This window comes from Felis catus, chromosome A3 (assembly GCF_018350175.1).
Source record: "Felis catus isolate Fca126 chromosome A3, F.catus_Fca126_mat1.0, whole genome shotgun sequence".
Classification (NCBI taxonomy): domain Eukaryota; kingdom Metazoa; phylum Chordata; class Mammalia; order Carnivora; family Felidae; genus Felis; species Felis catus.
This window is the reverse complement of record NC_058370.1, coordinates 91,793,362-91,817,426: the sequence shown is the minus strand read 5'-3', so window position 1 is coordinate 91,817,426 and position 24,065 is coordinate 91,793,362. Positions and strand designations below refer to the sequence as shown.

The window sequence follows — 24,065 nt, the reverse complement described above, 5'->3', positions numbered from 1 at the left end:
CCTGCCAAAAGATGAGATTCACTGCTCCCTTCCCAAAGGAGGAGGGGGAGGGAAGGAGAAAGCAATGATTTTGCTTTTCTGACTTGCAAATATCTTGTAAAGGGAAAATCATAATTCATAGCCCCATATGTACAAAATGTTTCCAACGAGTTTCATTTTAGTGGTATAAGCAATGAATTTTCTGCTAAATGCAGCAGATCCAGTCACTATACTTATAAAACAAAATGCATTTAGATTCTGAATATGAAATGTAATCTCTGGGTGCAAGAAACTCCAAATCAGCATTAAAAAATATGTAAGAGCAGCAATAGAAAATGATCTACAATTACTAATTATTGTACTATTTTGAGTCCCATTTCTTTTCTAGTAAGTTCTGCTCTGGTAACTACTATGAAAATTAGGTACAGAGAGGGATCAATAAACAATATTCTTAATCTTTGTCTCCAACATTAGACATGCAGTTTTACTATTTTTTGTATAACTAGCGGGTAGGCTGAGTAATACCTCCTAAAGATGTCCAGGTCTTAATTCCTGGTACCTGTTAATTTTACCTTTTATGGTAATAGTGACTTTGCAGATCTAACCAAGTTAAAGATCTTGAGATGTGGAAAGAATCCTGGATCATCAAGGTGAGCCCTAAATGTAACCACAAGTATACTTATAAGAGAGAGACAGAGGGATATTTGATTAAAGAAAAAGATTGGGAAAAGGTGATGCAACAGAAAAGCAGAGGGAGACCCAAAGATGCTACACTCCTGGCTTTTAAGATGGAGGAAAGGTCCATGAGCAAGAAATGAAGTTCTAGAAACTGGGAAAGGCAAAAAATGGATTCTTCCCTAGAGCTTCCCCAGGGAGCCAGGCCCTCCAACATCTTACATGACAATTTTATTCTGACCTCTAGAACTGCAAAAGAATAAATGCGTGTTGTTATAATCCATCAAGTTTGAGGTGATTTGTTGCAACAGCCATAGGCAACTAATACAACTGGTTATCAAAATTTCAGCTTTTTTATTGCTGGCAGGATACATGGTTTTGTTTGTCTGTTTTTACCTTTACCTTCTGGTAATACAAAAGAACTTGGGCTCATGCACATTTGGCTGTATGATAATAAGGAGAAATCTCCTCCTACTCACTTGTCACAGTTTTACAACAAGAGACTTGTGGAGTTTTTTAACTGCTATACTTTATTAAATTAAATGACAAATTAAATTTAGAAAGATAAACAGGTAAAGATAGATAAGAAAAAAGAGGGAGACAAGGAAAAGGGAGAGAGAGAGGGAGAGGAAAACGAGGCAGGTATTGCCAGAGAGAGAAAGAAGTGGAATTATAGATATTTGTGCTACTCTCCAGTATTTCTGGCTCATCCCCCTTGAAGGCACACTTTTGCACTTCCTTGCCTCTTAAACTTTGATGTGGCCATTTGAATACTTTAGTGAGAACAAGTGTCACTTCTACATCCAAGCCTTTAATTGCCAGTGCAATACCCTTCATTTTTCCTTTCAAACTATTGCAGTGACCAAGTGGTGGAGGCTCCAACAACCTGGGTATATCCTTGAGGGAGGACAACATGGAACAGAGCCCTCCCCAGTCAAAACACCTGAAGTTTCTTTTCACTAAAAAACAAATTTCTGTTGCATAAAGCCACCGAGATATTAGGGTTATTGTTTACCACAACATAACGTAGCCTATACTTTATGGATGGATGGATGGATGGATGGATGGGGTCAATGGGTAGGGTGGATGGATGGATGAGGATGGAATGATAGAAGAAAGGGATATACACATACATACAAACACAGATGTATAGATAGACACATACTTACAAAAACATACTAAACTATCATGACCAAAAAAATAATAATAATTGGAGGAGATGATACCATTTCTGCAGAATGTGTGGCAGTGCTCCTTCCATCATATAATAGGAATAAATACAGAAAGCTTTGCAGACAAAGGGGTTGCCTTATTCATTTCTACATCTGTAGCTCTTAGCACAATGTCTGGTACCCATTAGACATTAAGTGATTTAATAAATAAAGTATTATTGAAAGATGGCAGTATGAGACCAAAAGTTTCTGACAGAAAAGCCCCCATCATGACCTCAGAAGGTTGGGGTCAGCCTACTCAGAGTAAAAGTTAGGTCACAATTGAACCTCAGACATCCCAGGCCAGACTGGAATTTGAAGATGCTCTGCTTTCACTGGAACTAGAGTTTTCCAGAGTCCCTTCTCATGGATCTTTGAAAAGAAATGTCTGGGTAGGTGTAAACCTTGGTCTGAGTCATTCACTACTTTATGTCCAAGTGAAGGAAGGGCTAATATCCACAGTTCTGCTGATATTGGTCTACCAAAATGACAAATATTGTGAACCACAAACTCTTTCAGAAAAATAATGAATGTACAAATATATTACTATTCTAATCTTCCCTGGATTTTACCTTTACTGCTCTTAAATTGCCTATGACCTAATAGGAAATATTATCAGCACTTTTTTGAGAAAACTATTTATTTTGTATTTGTAAAGAAAAAGAATAATGTAGCTCCTAGACTACTTGAGGGCAGTTTTGGATTTAGTACCTCATACATTAATTCCATGTGGAGGAAATAATACCCAGGTGACTATATGAATGTCCATCTGGGTAAATAAAGGATGGGACCAGATAAAAAATGTACAGTTATGGTTCCTTTGGCCCCATATAACAGAAACCAATTCTGTCTAGCCTTGACAAAAACCAAATTAGCTATGAAGGATAGAGGTAGTATGGGAGCAGCAGAAATTGTTGCACAGAATCCAAGAAAGCCAAGAAAGAAAGAAACAAAAGCCTCAGAAAGACAGAAGCCACTGTGGCTTCAAAGACCTCAGATAGAGAAAACAATGAACTTTCTCTCAAAAGTTGTCTCAGTTCAACATTCCATATTGCTAAAAGAAGGGCCCTAATTGACACAGCTTATTTGAGTCCAACCTGGTCATTCATACTTGGCCAGCAATAGGAGGTCTTACAGACCACCCATGATCGATATGGTGTTCTCTTCTGTTTGGGAAAATTTTCAGTTAGGTTGGAGTCACTGTGAATTGGAACATCAATCAGCACATGAAATATCTACTCCAGGGGACAACGAAGAAGGTAGTGCTTTGGGCTACAAAATAACAGAAAACTCTTCCATAATTATGGTATGGGGGTGTTCAGGAGGTTTGGGGTGGTTGTTTTGTTTTGTTTTTTACATGATAAGAAGTACAACCATTCAGTGCCAGAATTTCCCAAATTCTGTTGGCTTTTCCCTCGTAGTCATAAGCTGGCTGCTGCATCACCAATCATCACCTCTGCAATCCAATAAGGAAGAATGAGAAGAGGGAGGGGATGGTGCCTGAAACAACAAAGCACAACTATCTTCTAGATATCTACATGCAAAAAAATGAAGTTGGTCCCTTACTTCACACCATACCCAAAAACTAACTTAAAATCAATCAAAGACCTAAAGGTAAGAACTAAAATTATCAAACACTTAGAAAAAAAAATTAAGTATAAATTTTGTGACCTTGGATTATGCAAATGTTTATTAGAAATGACATAAAGTACAAGCAACCAAAGGGGAAAAAACATAAATTGGATTTCATGAAAATTAAAAATTTTCATGCTTATAAGGAAAAAAATCAAGATACTGAAAAGACAATGCACAGAATGGGAGAAAACACTCTTTTTCTTTCTTTCTTTCCTTTTTTTGCAGGGGGAGAAAGAGAGAGCAGCATGCCCAATGTTGGGGACACAGGCAGGGGCAGAGGGAGAAAAAGAGAAATCTAAACGGACCCCACACCCAGCGCAGAGCCCACAACCCTGAGATCACCACCTGAGCCAAAATCAATTAACCGACTGGCCCACTTAGTCACCCTGGGAGAAAACATTTTTAAATCATATATCTGATAAGGCTCTCATATCCATAATATGCAGCTATTACAACTCAACAATATAAAAACAAACGATCTAATTTTAAAATTGACAAAGGATCTTAATAGACATTTATCCAAAGAAGATATAAAGTGGCCAATAAGCACATGAAAAAAAGCTCAGCATCCCATTCCTAATGGGAAATGCGAATCAAAACCACAGCAAGATACCATTTCACACCCACTAGAATGTCTATAATCAAAATGATGGACAATAGCAAGTGTTGGTGAGAATTTGGAGACACTGGAACGCTTATACATTTCTGGCTGGAATGTAAAATTGTGCAGTGCTTTGGAAAACCGTTTGACAGTTCCTATATGTATGTGTGTGTGTGTGTGTGTGTGTGTGTGTATTTTTTTACATGATATATATATTATGTATGCATATTTATATATATATACACATATATATTTACATAATATATACATATACTATGTATACATATTTATATAATATATACATATATTTATATAACATACATATATATTTATACAATATATACATATATTTATATAACTTATGCATATATATTTATACAATATACACATATATTTATATAATATATACATGTATGTGTGTGTGTATATATATATATATATATATATATATATATACACACACATAAAGTTAACATATGTTCCAGGAATTCCACTCTAGGTATATATCCAAGAGAATGAAAAATAAGTATTCACACTAAACTTTGCACATGAACATTCATACTGGAATAGTCAAAAACACAAACAACCCAAATGTCCATCAACTGATGAAGTGGATAAATAAAATGTGGTGCATCCTTCAGAAGTAATGTTAGCCATAAAAACATGAAGTACTAACACATGCTACAATACGGATGAATCTTGAAAATATGTCAAGTGAAACAAGCCAGACACAAAAGGCCATATGTGATATATTCCATTTATATGAAATGTCCAGAAGAGGCATAGAGACAGAAAGTAAACAGTTGTGTGCCAGGGTCTGAGAGAAGGGAATAAGGAGTAGCTGCTAATGGGAAGGTTCTTTTTGGAGAGATTAAACGTTCTAAAATTGAATATTGCTGATGATTCCAAAACTTGGTGAATATATTAAAAGTCATTGAATTGTACAATGTAAATGGGTGAATTGTGTGGTATGTGGATTATACATTTCAATAAGCTGTTAAAAAAATTTACAACCAAAAATAAAAGGAAGAAGGGAGGAAAAAGACAGTATAAGCCTCCCTAGGAACCCCAAGGCAGAATTTCTGCTGAGTCCCATTGACACAACTGGATTTAAGAGTAGATAGTAGCAGCTTCCTAGGGTTTTGACTTTAGGGGAAAAGTCTGGAAAGTCTCTGTCACCTGCAAATACTGCTCAGGACAACTCAGCATTACCTGAACAAGAAAGACAACGACAGTCTTTGAAGTGAATTAGGCCCTGGTTTTAATTGCAGCTCTGCCATTTTGGAGAAACTCACATCCTCTCTCATTAGTCCTCTGCACATTTCTCCCCTCATCCTTTTCCGTTTTTGTGCAGATTGGCCTATGATGCTCATCCTTCTCTCAGGTCTGAACCACACCTCTTTGCTAGAGATGCCCTCAGGCTGAGAGAGAGCCCCAAGTATCTGAGGATGCAAGCAACCCTTGGTCAGTAACTAATGGGGACAGGGTATAAGAGCCCCAGTCATTTTGGCCATGAAAGTATCTCTGAATCAAGACCCACAACAACTACAGAAGCCAAAGCTGAGCACCCTTGTTTGGCCTCTTTCTCTTCTCCACCCCAATTTTCTCACTCCAGTGAGGAACATTTCCTAATATCCCTTCCACAGGAATCCTCATCCTGGAATTTGCTTCTGGGGAACCCAACCTAAAGGAGCCTCAGCTTCCTTATCTACAAAACAATGAAAAGGATAACGAGGAGAAAGCTCTATAATAACGACAGAGCGGGCCCTTGATAAATAGAGGCTCTTCTCTGACTTCAGCTCCACGATCTCTCAGAACATTCTTGTCCTTGGAAAACTTCCTATAGAGCACAAATACGATGAAGGGACTGATGATGTAGTGGAATGAATGAGTGAATAAATGGGCGAAACGGGAAAACAGGATGCAACCAACATAACCCAGTGGTTGAGAATGTGGACTCAGGGAAGTTTGGATTTCAAGTATTCCAACTACCTGGGCACATTATTTATTTCTCTAAGTCTCAATTTTCCCCTCTGTACAATGGGGATAATAATAGTACATACCTCAAAAATCGTCAAGGGAATCAAATGAGATTATGAATCAACAGCAGCGGGCAGAAGTGAAAATTCACTATCATTATGGTGGTGGTGATAGTGGCAGTGGTAGTAGTTACTTTTATTGTAGATACAGCAGTACTAAGTAGAAGTAGTCCAGAGACACCAAAACCCAACTTAACCAACTTCACAGTTTTGCCACATTTGAAGTTAGATCCAGTTTGACAACTAGGCTAAGTTCCAAACACCTTACAGCAGATGCGGTTTTAAAATTCATTCCAAAGGATAAAACCCTATGCCTCATGTTGAGCGCTGGAAGTGTTTTGCCTGGTGGCAGAAGGCACTAGGCTTTTGTTTCAGGCAGGTGACGCCGGGCAGAGATTTTAATCAGCCCCCAAGGGGGTCTTCCTAACAGCCCCCAGGCTTCTGGTAGTGGGAGAAGCACCACAGCTGTCAAACTGACACTTTGCTGAGTACGAACGCCTCATAAAATAACAAGGGTATGTGTATATATACTTGTTTTTAATTTTAAAAGGATGAAAAATGCATGGTGCTAGGACTCAGCCGGGCATAAATTATACGGTGTGGCATGTCAGTCAGCAAGCACAACAATGAGACGTAAGAAGTTTGAGGAATGGGTAAACACCTGTCAAAGGCTGCCTGGCACACAGCTGAGACACGCTGAAAGGGCCTGCTGTGGCGATGAGTAATACAGAAGACCACCCAGGAGCTGGGGTACAGGTTGCCCTGGGAAACTCCTCTGGGAGAGCAGAGACAAGTTTCAGTCGTACCCGTGTAAAGACAGCGACTTCGTGCATTCTGACTCAAGTGCATTTCAGCTAGTGCTCTTGCTACACCCCTGCACAGACTGTTCACCAAGAGCCAGAGTGGTCCCTTTGCAATGAATATCTGTGCCTGTCACATCCCGACTCAAACCGCCCCCCACCCCTGGATGGCTTTCATCACACATTGTTCAAAATCAAAAATACTTACCATGAGCAGCAAATCCCAATGTAATGTGGGCCGCAGATCCTTTGTTTACCTAATATCCTGCCCCTCCTCCCCTCACCCACTTTATTCCAGCCGGCTACCTTCTTTTGTCTTCCTCAAATTTGCCAAAGACGCATCCTCTCCAGGACCTTTGCTCCTGTTGTCCCCTCTGCCAAGAATGCTTCCCTTCCCTCCCAGGTATTTCTTTTTTTTTTAAAGTTTATTTATTTATTTCCTTAGAGAGAGACAGCACATGCAAGTGGGGGAGGGGCAGAGAGAGAGAGAGAGAGAGAGAGAAAGAGACTCCCAAGGAGGCTCCATGATGTCAGCATGGAGCTGGACATGGGGCTCAATGCCACAAACTGTGAGATCATGACCTGAGAGAAAATCAAGAGTCAGACCTTAACCAACAGAGCCATCCAGGTGCCCCCTCGTTTTGTTTTAAGTTAAAATAAATTAAAAATAAATAAGTAAATGAACAAACAACAAACAAACAAATACGGCAATGCTTCTCAATTGAGTACACACCAAATCACTTGGGGATATTGGTAACATGCAGATTCTGACTTAAGTGACCTGTTCTGGAGCCTGAGATTTTGTTTCTTACAAGAATCCGAGTGGTACCAATGTTGAGGATCTGCAGACTACACTTTAAGTAGAGAAGTTTCAAAGGTCTGTGTAGATTTGGCCAGGTGAATAAGGATGGGAAGGGATTCAGACCATTGGAGGCCTCACCCAAGGCTGTCCCTGCCAATTGGGGCAAGATCTGGTTTCTTAGTTGCTAATGCTACATTTAAAAAGGTCCCCACTGCCCAAAGCTGCTGCCCCTGTCCTGGACGCCTGGAGGAAATGAAGTCAGGGAATGATTTGGGAATTCATATGATATATAATTTACCAAGCCAGGATGAGAATTACTCAGGTTGAGCATGAGAGTTAGACTGCCAGAACTTCAGTCCCAAAGTCAGGGCCTCTGCTCCATATACCTTGCCCCCTCTCCTCCAGACTTGCCCTCTAGACTTGGAAGTTCCCTGGTTGGCATATGGCTTTCAGGGTCTAGTTAGGCCAATCTAAGTGGTTATCTTGCAACTCACCTCCTTCTTCCCCATCAGTAAGAAGATTCTGAAGCTTGCAGTGAGGGAACACTGGAGGATTTATGAAGGTTTGTCCCCACAAAGAGTGTTCGGGGTCCCAGACAGGCACTTATGTTCAAATTATACACATAACATGTTTGGGACTCCATACATCACAAGGCAAAGAAACCTATTTGAGAGAAAGGCTATGGGAAGAAGTTGATGTGAGCGTACCGTCCATGTGCCAGGCATAGGCTGCTGATGGTACAGTAAGCACATATGTGGACAACAGTGAACAAAAGATAATGCCAAGACACAGAAATCACATCGAGGAGCATGAACTTTATTCTGAGGGCAAAGGGAGCTGATGTAAAGTTTTGAGTCCCAAAGTAACAAGGCAAGAGGTGATTTGAGAGTGTCCACTCTGGACACAGAGCAAAGGGAGGGTTTAAGGGCAGCAGGACAGTTAGCGGTTTCTTACATCATTCAGACAACAAGTGATACAGACCTAAACTAGGGGGATTTCAGTAAGAACTTAAGTTTAGGGGCACCTGAGTGGCTCAGTCAGTTGAGTGTCCAACTTCCCCTCAGGTCATGATCTCGTGGCCAGTGAGTTTGAGTCCCGTGTCAGGCTCTGTGCCCCATCAGGCTCAGCCTGCTTCAGATTCTGTGTCTCCCTCTCTTTCTGCCCCTCCCCTGCTCACGCTCTGTTCTCTCTGTCTCTCAAAAATAAATAAACCTTAAAAAAAAGAATTTAAGTTTAAACAGGACATGGAGATTAAAAGTGGGGAGATGTGGAGAGAGGAATATAGGCTAATTCTCTGATTTAGGTCTCAGGTAACACAATAGGTAGCAGTGCTATGAAAAAAGACTGTACATACACACACCCCAAAGTTAGTGTGTGCTTGGTCTGGGGCTTACAGAGAAAGACGCTTGGTTCACTTTGGGGCATGGTGATTTTCAAGTGGCCAGAGAACCAACAATCGAATATATAAATCCAAAACTCGGAAGAGACATCATGGCTGGACACAGATTTGAGCGTCATCACAACACAGGTGGACATTAAAATGATGAGCATAGATCATCTTTCCCAAGGATAGTGTATAAGAAGAGGAAGTCTATGAGCCAAAGACAAATGCCAAGGAGGAGAAGGAAGGATGTTTGGAATGAAGTGAGGTACAAGCACAGTCGAGAGAAAATATTGTCAAGGAATGAAGGGTTTCAAGAACCAGTCGTGGTCAACATCATCAAGTGGGGGGCCCCAAAATAGGAATAACGAAAGTCCATTAGATATAGCTATTAGATCGCTGGTGACCTGATGAGTAACTCTTTTGAGAGTTGGGGGTCAGAGTCAAATTACAAGAGATTTGAAGAATAATGAAAAATAAAGTAGAGAAAGTAAATTTAGTCACTTCAAACAAACATGATGAGAGGGAAAAATGAGGCAGGACAGTGGTTCGAGGAAGACAGGGTTCATGGGAGGTTTGAAGACTTTTTTATCTCTTTAGTTTGTGTGGTCTATTTTGGAATGGGAGCAAATTTTCTACTTCCATATAGAAAAAATTTGAGTTTGAAAGAATTTGTAAATTCCGGGGCTGGCGTCTGGCCTCTGGGAGATAACTTTTGATCCATAGTTGTAACACATACACATACACACACATACACACACACAGTTATCACATAGTGATATGCACACATATGCATCAAACTTATGTCACATAGTGATAACGCAAAGACACATGCCAAAATTAGTTTGACACTATAATTTTTTTAAGTTTATTTATTTTTAGAGAGAGCACACACGAGCAGGGGAGGGGCAGAGAGAAAGGAAGAGAGAGGATCTCAAGCAGACTTCTTGCTGCCAGCACAGAGTCCGATGTGGGGATCGAACCCACGAACCTTGAGATCATGACCTGAACCAAAACCAAGAATTGGACACTCAACCAGCTGAGCCATCCAGGTTCCCCCTGGACTAAATTTTTAAAGTTCTTGAGTTTATCCCAATTTAAAGTTCTAATAAGATAAAACAGGAAGATTACTTGAGTAGAGAATCAAAGATTCAAGGTATAGTCCTGGCTCTTCTTCCAAATGGCCATGTGACCTTTGTGTCAGTCTGTCCCTCTTATAGTCAGTAACCTTACCTGAGAAATTAGACAGATGTACTGGATTGGAAATGGCATCCTAAATACCAGCTCTGATGGATGGATGCAGGCTTCTCGGCATGCCATACTGAAGATGTTTCTGAGGCTGTGTCTAAGCTTAGCAAGCAAGACTGTTATAATAGACCAGCACTGTCTGTCACGGGCAGGAAAATAGTAGTGTTAGTGTTTACCATTTCTAAACTCCTGAATTAGAACATTCCGTGATTCATTAAACACATTATGATCCTGTCATACATTATGACTTTGGCCCAGTAAAATGCTCTGTAGCCATTTTTACCCCTTATTTAGTCCAAAACCCATTATTTTTTTTTTTTTTACTAAGGAATTGAATGGATCTAACATCACTATCTCTATGGTTCTATTCAGAAACTAGGCTTATTCTTTTCTGTTTATCTTTCTAATAGGCTTCTATAATAGCCATACCATTTAGGGAAATAAACCATTGCTTGTAAAAACTGACTTCAGATATTTAGAACTGCATTGTTTACTGACTCCACAAAGCTCCAAAAAGGGTCTAGAGCATTTTAGACTGTGATGGAAATTATTTTCAAGTCAGATCTACTGGTCCTTTCTTGCTAGATTCAAATGTCATATTTACAGCATTTGCGATACCCAAATGAGGGTTCCAACACCCTGACTCTTACATCAGGGTCCACTGCCCTACAAGTGTCATCAGAGAGATGTATGGCAACCAGTTCTCTATAGCACAATAATAGAAGATCCCCCCCCAACCACCCCCAAGCTCTTGAGTATATATATCTCTTTTCTGATTGTCTACCATAAATACAGCTCCGCTTACACCTTCAAGTGGACTCAGGCCCTGCCATTGACATGTGGCACTTCTATCTGGAGGCCTGTAACTTCTGATAATACTATCTGCCTGTGGTACTGTCGGGAGGCTCGCACAAAATATAAAGGAAAGCATTTGTAAGGTCTCAATGTTCATAAATGGTATTATTACTGTTTTTACTCTCTTTCCTGACGGAGGCCCTCAATAGGGAACGATGAGAATGTTTTATAACTGCATGTATCACTGGTACTTGGTCAAAGAACCAGAGAGGCAATTCACAGGGCTTTCAGCAAAACACCCTCAAACTCAAAAGTTATTAGTCCACGAGGCCAGGGCGCTTTGCCATTAATATATCCCTCTTTATTGTAGTGAGTATTTTTATTGGTAAGAAAAGTTGATTTAATATAAAAACCTAGTGGTCCCCTACTTCTTCCATTGTGAGTCTGTCCCCCTCAGGGGCAACTAGGCAATCTTTGGCTCTCTGTAAACATGGCTTCTGTCTCATTTGTTCTTTTATCTCCTAAAGGAACTCTGCCGCCCTGCGTGCTGCTTCCTCTTCCCCTCCCTTCTTCTCTGAGGTTGCTTCCATCTCATCGCCTTTTCTAGCATTTGGAGATGGTCTCGAGCTAGTCATCCATATTACCGCTGCAATTATCCTCGGGGCCTACTGTACTACTAATACATTACAAGGTTCTGCCAACTCATTTTTTTATTTCAAAGCCATCATTCTTGCTGCTGTCTGGCTTCTTTTTTGATTTTTGCCTTCCTGTAAGCAAGCTTACTTTTGATATTTATTGTCTTATCTCATCTTTAATCTTGTGTTTCATAGAGCCCAGGCTTAATTGGATTTTATTGAAAGTACAAGCAGATGCTTCCTTAAATTACTTTTGTTTCCTACGGTAAATCTTTTTTCAAGTATGTCCTTCCTTTGCCTCCTGTGAGCCCTGTTCTTCATTTATGCTTCAATGTCTTTTCATAGGCCCCAAAAGGTATGTGTGGGTTTCTTTTTCCCCTCCAGCTTATCCATACCCAAAAATGAGAATTCTACACAGGCCTGGAATCTCCTCCAGAAACAGGTGCAATGAGATACTAAAAACGGGATACTTTCTCAGTATCAGTGAAAACCCCCACATTAATAGGGGCAACTAGGACCAGATATGAAATTTTCTGGACCCGATCTGAAGTGAAAAGACAGAGCCCCTTGTATACAAATTATTAAGAAGTTCGAGATGGTGACAGCAGAGAATTAACCCAAGCACAGGGCTAATTGTGAGTGAAGGATTCTATGTAACTGTAAAGCTCGTACACCCGCGCAGCCAGCCCTGGGAACAGTGATCCCCACCATCCAAAGTGGGGTGCTGGACCACCAAGTAGGACTTATAAGGAAGGGTATGCAAACTGGATTTTCAAATCTCAACCCCTCACCCACATAAAAGGTGTAAGAGGGTTGAATTGAAGCAGCTGACAAGTGAGTTGGAATTTGAAAGATTTCTCCAGGGTGAGGTATCAGGCTGCTGTGAGAACGCCCCTCCTAAATGAGTGTGGCTTTGAGGACAGCCCTTGAAGAGTTTTACATGAGGAGGGGGTCTAGGAGGGTGGTGAGGGAGCAGCCTCATTCTCATCCAGAGCGATTCAGTAGAGTGTGCTCAGGAAGAAATGTCTAGGAATCTACATGGATGCCTCTGGAAAAGAAAGTGCCAGCTTTGAATGTCTGCCAAGCCAGAAGAGCACCAGATCAGGGCCATGGCAGTCAAGAATGCCCTTTCCTGCCCCTGCCTCCTGGTCTGGGTGTAGAGTCTGAGGAAGAAGCAGAGCAAAGAGAGAAGAAAAGCTTTATATTGAGATTTTGATTATTACTCTGCACTGAAATGAGACTGCTCTGGGACCCTAAGTGATCTGGCCATTTCTCTTCTCTGAACATAACTGCAGCCACCAGTAGCTCACCACAGACCGAGTGGAAGAAGCCACAGAGCAGGCATGCACAGAGTTGCCGTGTAATTGGATCTCAGCAAGTTCTGCTTATTTAAATGCACAAAATTTGTGTCTCTCTTGTGGATCTCTTCAAGTTACTCTCGTTTGCTGAATAGAGACCTCTCGCTGAATCTTCAGATGTGCACCAGTTGCCTTTTTCATGATCCAGCATCGCAAAGGGAGCAGGAGGAAGCAGGGCTTCAGGCAACTTCACTCAGTTTGGTGCACCTGCAGCTCCAGGTGCCAGGCGTAGTGATAAAGGCTCTTCTGCTGCCTCAAGACACCCTCACATCCCCAGTCCCCCATCACCCTGAACCCAAAGAACCTGCCGATTTGAGAAGTTGTGCCTGCAAGCCTTCCACTCAGGAACAGCTTCCTCCAATCCCGTTACTGGAAGCTAAACAGAAGGGTGCTGCTGTCCACCCTGAGTAGAAGCTTCTGGGCACCTCTGGGGAACCACCACTCAGGGTGACTTGAGGCCCTTTTGCAAATATTTCACTGATCAAAAAATTTCTGCTGCATTCTGCCTCAGCCGGCCTCTACCTCTAGCCCCAGCTCTTGCTTCTCTAAGCTAGAGCCTACTGGAGAGCTTGGATAAGGCAGTAGATCCCCATCCTGACTGTACCTCACAATCACCTGAGGAGCACTGAACATTGTAAACACCAATGGCTGGGCCTCCCCCAGACCAACTGCAATCAGCCAACTGGGGAGCGAGGCTCAGAAATCTAGGCTTACATTGCTCTCCAGGCAATTCTAATGTGCAGGGCAACTCACAGGCTATTCCATTTTTTGCTCAATTCAGTCTCATCTTGCAGAAATTCCTCATAGCCTTTGGCATGTGGGTGACAATGTTTCCTATTTTTCAGTGCTGACACGGGTTTTTCTCATATTATTATATTGAGATCAATTCAGATTTGTCTGCAATACAAGGCAAACTCTCCTAACTGTCAGAGTTAGGAAATAACTGTGTAACATAAGGAAAATATGAAATCTTCCTCCACAGAGCTTGTAAAAACAAGCCAGAGTCATCTTGTTTTCTGCAGCTCTTTGGGTGAACAGTTACCAGGCTCGGGTCCTTTCTTGTGCTGTGGATTTACACTGTAATCTTAATCAATCATAGTAAGAGTCCCTCCATCATGAAAAATTCTTCATGGGCAATTCTTTCTTAGTGAAGGGGCATAAATGAAGGGTTGTCCCTGTGCACAATACGCAAACAAATCTGGACACCTCTGCAGTACAAATTCCTCATCTCTCCATAATTGCAATATTTTATTGATGCTTGATTTTGAAAAACACATTGTTTACTCTAAAGGTAAATTCAAGACTGCCAGAAAATGTAGACCTTCCCTCCGAGGGATAAAATTGATCATTATGTCTATTCCATGCAAATTTAAATATTAAAATGTAACAATCACAAAATGCATTGGGTTATATTCAGCCTCTAACTTGTCTTTGTCCATTACCCTGAGCATCCGCAATTATTGTCACTCGTGCCTTAATAAGCTCTCACTTTTGTCCACTCTTTGGGCAACCGAGCATGCATTTCCTCTAAGGCTTTGCTCATTTACCTGCAGAGCATGCAATGGACACTGCACTGTTTCAGATATCTGGCTTCTTCATGCAGGCCTTCTCTACCCCAAGTATAGCAAGCAGATTGCTCTGCTCCTTTACTATCCTGAGCACTATCCAGGTGCTGAACACAAGAGGCCGTGAATAAATGATGAAACCAAGTTTTAGCTTAGAGCTTGCTGTGCTTCATTTGCATAACTATAATGTCAGATTCATTATTCATGAGCATATGCTACAATGGCCCTCCCCTTATAGCTCAATCCTCCACTGCTTCTGAGTCTCAGATGTGTAAGATGAACCATCTCTCTTGCAGCTTGGAGCAATTTCTCCTTTCTGAGTGCACAGTGGAGTGATGGCCCTATTTTTTATGCAAGTGTGGATCCTTGGATGCATAACATTTACAACCTAACATAAAATAAAACTGAAGGTTTTGATACTGAAAGTCGTAAGCATATTGGGTCAACAAAAAAAATAAAACTCAGGGACTCCCTGTAGAATTCTGGTGGAGGGAAGCGTTGGTCTATTTGTCAACAGAAGTAAATTATGATGGTGTATTGTAGGAGGCATGCTAGGAAGGCTTTCCTAACCAAAAATCTCTCCCCCGCATGGGTGTCTCTCCTGCCTGAGATTCTACCATTTAAAAATTTCAGGAAACAGTGTCTCTTGGAAGGAAAATATCCTTGGGAAGAATAGCATCCTGGGCACTATGATTTACTTAAGCAGATCTTTATCCTTTCTGTGAATAAGACCAGCCCACTCTTACATGGTGCTTCCTATGTGTCGAGCACTCTTCTAAGTACCTTCCACATACTAATTCATGTGATCCTTAAGATAGCTCTAGGATTGTAGACCATATCATTATCATCATCACCATTATCACCATCATCATGATCTCCATTTTTCAGATGAGAAAAGTGAAACATGGAAAGGTTGGATAACTTGCCTAATTCACATGCAAGAGTCGAGATTTGAACCCTCAGAGCTTAATTACAGAATCTGAAGGGAAGCACAGCACTACATGGCCTCTGGAGGATGACACATGTGTGAGGGATCTCTCTGGATGTGTGGAAATAACAGAAACAGTGGGAAATATTCTGAAAATAAGAGATGTGGAAGTGTGCTGGGTGTGGCAGGGGACGAAGCCCTACTGTTGCCTAGGATCTGTCCACCACCCCTATGACATTCATTCTCGTCTCCTTGCTGCCTTTCCTTTCTCTCCTGTACTCTCAGGCCTCCCTGCAGCGACTTGATACACCATGAATGCTCCTTCAAAGCCTCCACACTCACTGTTCTCTCTTCCTGGAATACTCAGAGATCCACATGATTCTCCGATTTACCTCTTTCAACTCTCACCTCATCAGAGAAGTCTTGTCTTGCCATCCAGTTTCACACAGCACGACATCATCTATCCCTCCAACCTCTCCAATTCTCTGTCTCCTTTCCCTGCTTCATTTCTTTCCACAGCACTTACCACCAGACATGTTATACAATTCCGCATTTATTTAGTAGCTGCCCCTACTACTTACCTGCCACTGGGATGTGAGTTCCATGAGAGAAAGAGCTTTGTCTTTTGGTTCGCTGCTATATTATCAACACCTAGAACCGTACCTTCCATATTAAAAGCTCAATAGGCATTTGTTAAATGAATGGATGGGTGACCATGAACTACTTACTTTACAGTTCTTCCCAAGACAACCTCCAACTGGAAGATAAAACTTGAGACATCTTATAGGTCTGTCGTTTTATAGTTTGTTATATGTGTCTAGGGCTATAATTTAATAAGGCTCATTAAATCACTGATCTTCTTAGCAGTGACAAGTTTAGACCAGGTGTATTTTTAGATGGAGACCAATATAAATATAGTGACTGCATAACTGCATAAGTTTTTTGGTAGAGATGCTGATGTGTTGTTCCTAGCACAGATCCTGGAAGCATTAGGCATACAACCTAGGGGAGACAAAGTGAAAGACAGATTTGGTGTTGCAAAAATGACCGAAGTCTTGAGGTTTGATCTGGGTTCAAGTCCTGGATCTGCTGTTGCTTGTTATATGACCTTGGGCAAATTAATGAACCTCATTTTTCTCATCTACAAAATAGGAAGATGTAGCAATATGGCAGCACTAACCTTACAGGGCTATTGGGAAGATCAAGTCAGACAATATAGGTGAAACTGTTTAGCACATGATAGGTTTCCTTTTTTATCCTGAATCTTCATGCAAAGATGGCATGATTTAGTGAGAAGTCAGAAGTACAGCATAATCAACACGACTCTTTGTTTAAATAGGAAAAAAGGGAAAAAAAACCCATAAAATTCACAAGCTCTCCAACCAAGTCTAACTGATCCTCTTTTTTGTTTCCAACTGTTCCCATAGTTCTACTCTATTACTTTATTTAACAGATCATTAATGAAATTAATTTATTTACTGGGCTCTTACTAAATGCCAGGTGTCACCACTTAGTGATTGTGTCTATTAGCTCTCTTTTATGGTTAATACTTCACTGGTAAAGGATACCTTTGCAGTTCTTTCCTCATCTAGGGAATACAAACGTAGAATGAGAAAGCATTGGTAGTATGCAACCAGAGATGCTCTGGGTTGTATAAGGAGAACAAGGATACTTTATGTTATTCCTGATATAAACAACCAAAAATGTCTTAAGAAATACTTTGTGTTTTCCATATTAGAATAAATCTACGGGCAGCAAAGGGTGGATGATGCATCTGCACCAGAGAGTAGAAATGAAATGATTGGTTTGGGCCCAGAGTCATTTGTTCTTTTAGTTTATGTATAATCACTGTCTACTTCCCTCATGGGACCATTAACTTCTACATGCATGGCCTCAAGTCTAAGAAAAGAAGAAACATTGCATGAAGTAAAGTCTTATTTTATTATTAATTAGTTCTCTCCAGGCTCAGGGGATGCTCTATGTCTTTCTGTTTCTGTTGTGGAACAGACTGTCTCAGGACTGTTATCTGACAGCCCTTCTTTTGGGCAGAACTGCATGCACAAAGAACTCCCATTCAATTCAAGGAGAGAGCTGCTCTTGCCAACACCAGGAAGAGATCACTGAAAATCACTGCAGAGGGAATAGCGGATGTGACACCTGCATTGCACAGCACTCATTCACCTCCTAACGTCTGTGGATAATATCTCACCCGGGGTAGGCAAATCAGAGGTCCCTCTTCCTTCTGACCAACTCTAAGTTCAGGAGGTATTCTGGATGGTGTATAAAGTCAAATCCTTGTCTCAGGGCTTCTAAGTAGTGACAGAATTGCAACTAGATCTGAACCTTTTAAATCCTTGTCAATTTCTCTTTTTCACACTATCTTCCCTTTCACCCACATTCTGTGGTCCACATGTTGAGCTTTTGTGATTGTTTTTTTTTTTCTGTGAAATGCAGCCCATAATTTGATAGGCCACCTTTCTTTGAGTGATACTTCTTTGAGGATGGTATAACTGTGAAGAGCACATAGCAAAATTGTTCTTAAGAAAAGTCCTGACGTAGATAGGATTTGTTCATTCTCATAATTCTTACAGTCCCCACTTGTATAATGGGAAAAGTGGAACAGTCTTAAGGAACTGGTGAAATGTGTTTCATAAACTAAGTGGAGAGTCAATTGATTATCGCAAAAGATTATCCATTTGTTCTAGCCAAAAAGCAATATTACTCCTTGATTGTAAACATTTATTTCATAAAAATTTTGGAAATTATTGTTAATAGAATAGCAAGAACCCAGAGAATAGTTGCTTTGATGGTAATAAATCTCATGAAAACCAAAAGAAGAAAGGGAAAAAAAATAATGCCCTAAGATTCCTTGGGGATTTTATTTTATTGAATGAGCATTTTAGTGGCTCTTTTCAGAAAATGTAGACAACACATCTGCATTCCCATCAAGTTTATAACCTTTATCCCTGTCCAAACGGAATGTGAACTATCTCAGAGACGTGGCTGTGATTTATAATTACAAAAAGAAAAAAAAATCATTTAGGGGAAATGGGTCTGAATTATCAAAATATCTAAATACAAAATAGTTTTAACCATGATATTATTTCAAATACATTACAAATAGGACTACCATCCATATCTTCTACATGGTTGGTTTAATGAATGAATTAACTTATAATGAGCAGCACTCCTTGGCATTAAAAACAATTTTGTTTAAAATTTTAAAGTTTATTTTCTTAGTAAATAGACCCCATGAGCACCATCCCTCGTATCACTATGAAAAACAAAAACATGTTACTGTTGGTCAGCAGAGCTGGGAGATATAAAGGTATGAATATAGAAAGGATATGGGTGAGAAAAAACATGTTGATACTTTATATTTTCTTAGCAGTCCTTTGTTTCACAAGTACTTCAGTATCAATTTTCTTCCATCCCCTATAGAATTATCTCTGAATCTTATTGTTGGTGCTTATACCAAGGAGATTTAACAGTATACAAATTTAATTTGTATATTTGTATATTTGTTAATTTAACACTTAAATAAATGTTTATTTAAGTTCTCAGAAAGTAAAATTCCTAAGAAAGCATCAATTTTCATTCACAAGGGCCCAAACCCGCTCTAGTCTCTTGGAATACTTGCTCTTGGGATGCTTCCTCTGAGACTTAGCTACCATACTGAGGGAAGTCATGGAGAGGTACTCCAGTCTACAGCTACTCCAGACTCCAGGCTACAGCTGGGTGCTCAGCGACAGTCGGCATCAACTGCCAGCCATGTAAGTGAGCCATGTCGGATGTCCAGCACAGACAAGCCGCTGGAAGACCACGGTCTCAGACAATATCCAACAGCACCTGTGTGAGAGACCCTATGCAAGAACTGTCCAGATGAAACTTGTCAAGCCACAGAACTGTGATAGATAATAAGAAATCATTGACTGAAGCCACTACATTTTGGAGTGGTTTTTTGTGCAGAAATAAGTCACTGGAAGAATCCCTATGATTAGGATTTGGTCCTGATTTATCCCTTTTAGTTCTTTGCTGCTGGATCTAGAGAAAGTCTCTGAAACTGCTTGTTTAATGTCTAGAAATTTTCTGATTTGTAACTAGTCCCATCTACTTCCCTGTCCCACACTCTTCCTCCCCCCACAGCTGAAACCACTGGACATACACTATAGCTCAACCTACTGTATGTTCTGAAACCAAATCATCTTTCTGGACCTCTTAAATCTGAACTCCTAGTCTTGTTGGCTCTCTATCAACAAAGCTTCTCCCAGTGGTTCTCAACCCTGACTGCACATTGGGATCCTTTGGGAAGTATTAAAAAATACATGGTTTCTGGCTCCCACCCCCAGAGATCCTCATCTAGTTGGTCTAGCACATGGCTTCTCTACACTGGTACTCTTGACATTTGGGGCCAGATAATTCTTTGTTTTGAGGGGCTGTCACCATATTGCAGGATGCTTAGCAGTATCCTGGCCTCTACCCATTGGATATCAGGAGCATTCTTACAGTACTGATGACCAGAAACATCTGCAAATGTTGCTAAATGTTTTCTGGGGGGCAGAGTCACCCCTGGTTGAGGATCGCTAGTATGGGGTTCAGCCTGGGCATCAGGACATTACCAAATTCCACAGATGATTCTAACCCACAAAGTTGAGCAGTACTGATCTAGAATAGTGCTGCTTTTCACACTTAAATATGTATATGAATCACCTGGGGATCTTGTTAAGATGCAGAACCTGATCCAGTAGGTCTAGGGTGGGTCCAGGAGTCTGCATCTAACAAGCTCCTACTTGATTGAGATGTGGCTCTCAACCCATTCATTGCGTAACAGGAAGTAGACTTGCCTGAGGGCTCTACTTACACTTAGCACCTTCACCTGAATACCCCAGGGCCCTTATCCCAACTGCTCCCAGAGAAAACTGGTTGATTGTAAACAAGGCACCTGTACACTCCACAGTAGGCAAAGATGCCGGAAAACATGGTAGCAGAGAAATTACTCCAAGTGAATTATTCACTTCTTAAGGATCAGTGTGCAGACTACATATTGCATTTCACCAGGGTAGAAGGTGCCAGTAGATGAGGGGAAAACTTCCCTACAGTTTGCTGCTTGCTGTTGCCAAGGAAGAAAGCCAAACAATGCCTTGAGCTGCCAGCCTTTTTCAATAATACACTTCACATTGCCAGCAGGGAGAAAGGCTGTGTGCGGGATGGAGATTCCCCCCGCTGCCCGAGCCCACCCTCAGCTCTCCTTTGGCAAGTCTGCCGCTTTAATGTTATATCACAGGGGTTAAACAAATGAGGCAAGAGGGCAGATTTTTAGTTTGAAAAGGGATTTCAAGAAGTCAATTCTAGTCCCTACAGGACAGAGGTCAAGCTACAATCGAGTCAAGACAGACTGGCCTTCTGGAATTTACACAGAACTGTGGAAAGGTTACGTCTCCCTCCACTCAGGATACAGGTACGCAGACGTTTGTACGACTCTGTTCTGCTTTGGCTTTTGTCCAAGAGAAATGCTCTCATTTCATCTTGGTGGTATTTATTTGCACTAAAATTACTTCAGACGTATATACACTCTCACCTGTAAATTTAGCTAGGAACCTGACAATACTAGCGGGTAAAGAGTCTTCTGGGCATATTATTTAAATCCTACTGGCTCCAAAGGCGGAAAAGGCATCTCTCTGTTTGGGAACCTACAGTGAAGTGCCAGCCTACCTATAGACTCTCTCTCAGTGTCTAATGTGCAAAACCACTGTACTTGGCACCTAGGAAAACTGGGGGGAAGGGGGGTGAGTTGACTGCTCAAGGAAACAATTCTAATTTTAGAGCATGCTTTGAGTGTAGAAACTGTAAGAGAGAGTTCTTCTCTTCTACTTTTCTTCATGTCCCTAAGAGGCAATTCTAAACAAACTTCAAGTACACGAACACTACTTAATTCTGAATAGATCATGGCCTCTATAACCCATATTTGCTTCCAGGGGGTTGACAGTGAAAGCAAGCTCAAGGTCCTGTTTACCTCTGTTTCTGGAAACCTTATACCCAATCAGGCTCATTGGCTCATGGCTGCATCTCCCCTTGACTGTATCCTAGTTCCTCTTAGATTAGGGAATAATAAGCTGTAGACAGAGGGATTAAAGTCTTCAGGGACATCTGGCAATGTGTGGAGACATTATTGGTTATCACAGTAATGACTAACGGTTGTTCCTGGAAGCTCGAGGCCCCAGATACTGCTACATGTGTGACATACACAGGACAATCCCCCACAACAAAGAAGGATTGGAACCCCAAATATCAATTTGCTGCTGTTCAAAAACCCTGTCTTAGATATTTGGAAGCTCAAAAGACTCCCAGGTAAAGTCCGCTGGAGACTGCAGACCTCATCTCACCACCTAAGGAAGTGGAGAAGTTGAGAAAGGACTCCTATAAGGAATTCCTGTCCTTCCCCACAAGGATGGAGACCTTCCCACCCTGCTCCTCTCTCTGCTACCCCAGAAGGGAACAGTGCCTGACACGTGGTAGGTGCTTAAAATAAAGATTTGCCAAAGAAAGAAATCACTCCCACCCCTAAGTTTAAGGGTGTCCTCATAACGGAGAGGAAGAAAAGAAGTCATAGTGGGGACTTTTTCAGGCAGTGCATAGAGGACTGGGGTGCTCCTTAAGCTTTAATGTGTAGGTGAATCACCTGGAGATCTTGTTAAAAATGCTGCCGCTGATTCACCAGGTCCAGGATGCAGCCTGAGAATCTGCATTGTCTGCTGGATTCCAAGTGGAGCTGGTACTCGTCAGGTCACACTTCCAGCAACAAGAGTAGACTTTCTCAGCCCCATGTCCTGTTGCAGAAAACATTGAGGATAATAAAATCTCTGCAGTGCCCACTTGGAACACTTGTTGTGATGACTAAGTTAAAAGAATATATCTGTCCTGACATGATCTAGAAACTTGAGAGGCTCTTCGGAAATTCCAGAAACTAAACTCTCCCACTTTTCAGTGAGGAAACAGAGGCCCCAATTCACCTTAACTTGCGCAAGGTCACAGCGGTGATTGGCTGCAAAGTCTGAGCCAATCCCCCACTGGAACTACCCAGGCAGCCATCCTTCCCCTCCTTGTGAGCTGGGCTGTACACACTGCCTGGGGCCTAGCACTGGCCGTTGTTTACTTGTCTCTGCTTTTCCCCTCGCGGTGCTGTACAACGCCTTGGCTGAAAATGAACCCAGGGCCACTCCTCCAAGTCCACCTGCCACTCCCTCTGTATCCGATTGCCACAAGCAGTGAGATTGGCCGGCTGTTGCCACATCCCCAAAATCAATGGTGCTACTCCCCTGCTCCTTTTCGTGCATCACAATGTCCTTATACTGGGTGCTCCTCCCCTGATGTATGAGGGAAGCACAAACCAAATTAACCACAGGCAAAGAGAGCAGTTAGCCTGGTGCCAAACAACAGAGCAGGCACTGAGCTGGGACTAAAATCGCATTTCAATTCCCCGTGCGTTCTCCACACCCCCTTCAGGAGGAGCACGGCGCTCACTGTTTACACCAAGCCCTCATTAGTCCAACAGCCTGTTGTCTTAATACTAAAAACCTACTCATCAATAGCAATTTAGGTGAGGGGAAATTATATTTAAAGAGAAACATTCTATCATTTATATGTTGGCTTTAAGAATCTTACCCTCCAATTGTCTCGAAATAATCTTGACTCTGCTTTTCTTCTCCTGCAAAAGTGGATAATGCTGTCCTGAGAAACCGAAGTTGCATTCCTGTCCTGTCTTTTCTTGCCACCCAGTGGAAGCATCACTCTGAGTCTCATGGATTTTAAGTGCCATCTAGTGGTAAGTCTTCAGATGTTAAAAATAATGCAATGAACTGTAATGTGGCAAGCATAGTCAGGTCTCAAGATGATGGTGGCATCATCTCTTTACCTGAGAATCACAAGATCTGCCATATGTGAATTACCAATATTCAACAATTTTGTATATATTTTTTCAAATAATTCTGCATATCAGTTTGAGCATCACTTTTTAAGAACTCTAACTTCTCGGGGCGCCTGGGTGGCGCAGTCGGTTAAGCGTCCGACTTCAGCCAGGTCACGATCTCGCGGTCCGTGAGTTCAAGCCCCGCGTCAGGCTCTGGGCTGATGGCTCAGAGCCTGGAGCCTGTTTCCGATTCTGTCTCTCTCTCTCTCTCTCTCTCTCTCTGCCCCTCCCCCGTTCATGCTCTGTCTCTCTCTGTCCCAAAAATAAATAAATGTTGAAAAAAAAATTAAAAAAAAAAAAAAAGAACTCTAACTTCTCAGTGAAAAAGCTTTCAAAAGATCCTTATCATTTGTTTTTCTATTGTATGTTAGGCACAAATTGGAGCATCCTGCATACATTTTTAATTTGGAAGGCAGGGGTTTTTTTTAACCAAAAAATAAAAATAGC

At 41.4% G+C, this 24,065-nt stretch overlaps 1 long non-coding RNA gene across 1 annotated transcript; it reads left to right on the top strand.

The window, feature by feature from the left end:
- Positions 1–2,149: 2,149 nt before the first annotated feature.
- Positions 2,150–20,029, top strand: LOC123384506. The gene is made up of 3 exons (XR_006595686.1): positions 2,150–2,257; positions 3,287–3,479; positions 19,258–20,029. It is a non-coding gene; the product is annotated as an uncharacterized LOC123384506 (long non-coding RNA).
- The last annotated feature ends 4,036 nt before the right edge of the window (positions 20,030–24,065 follow it).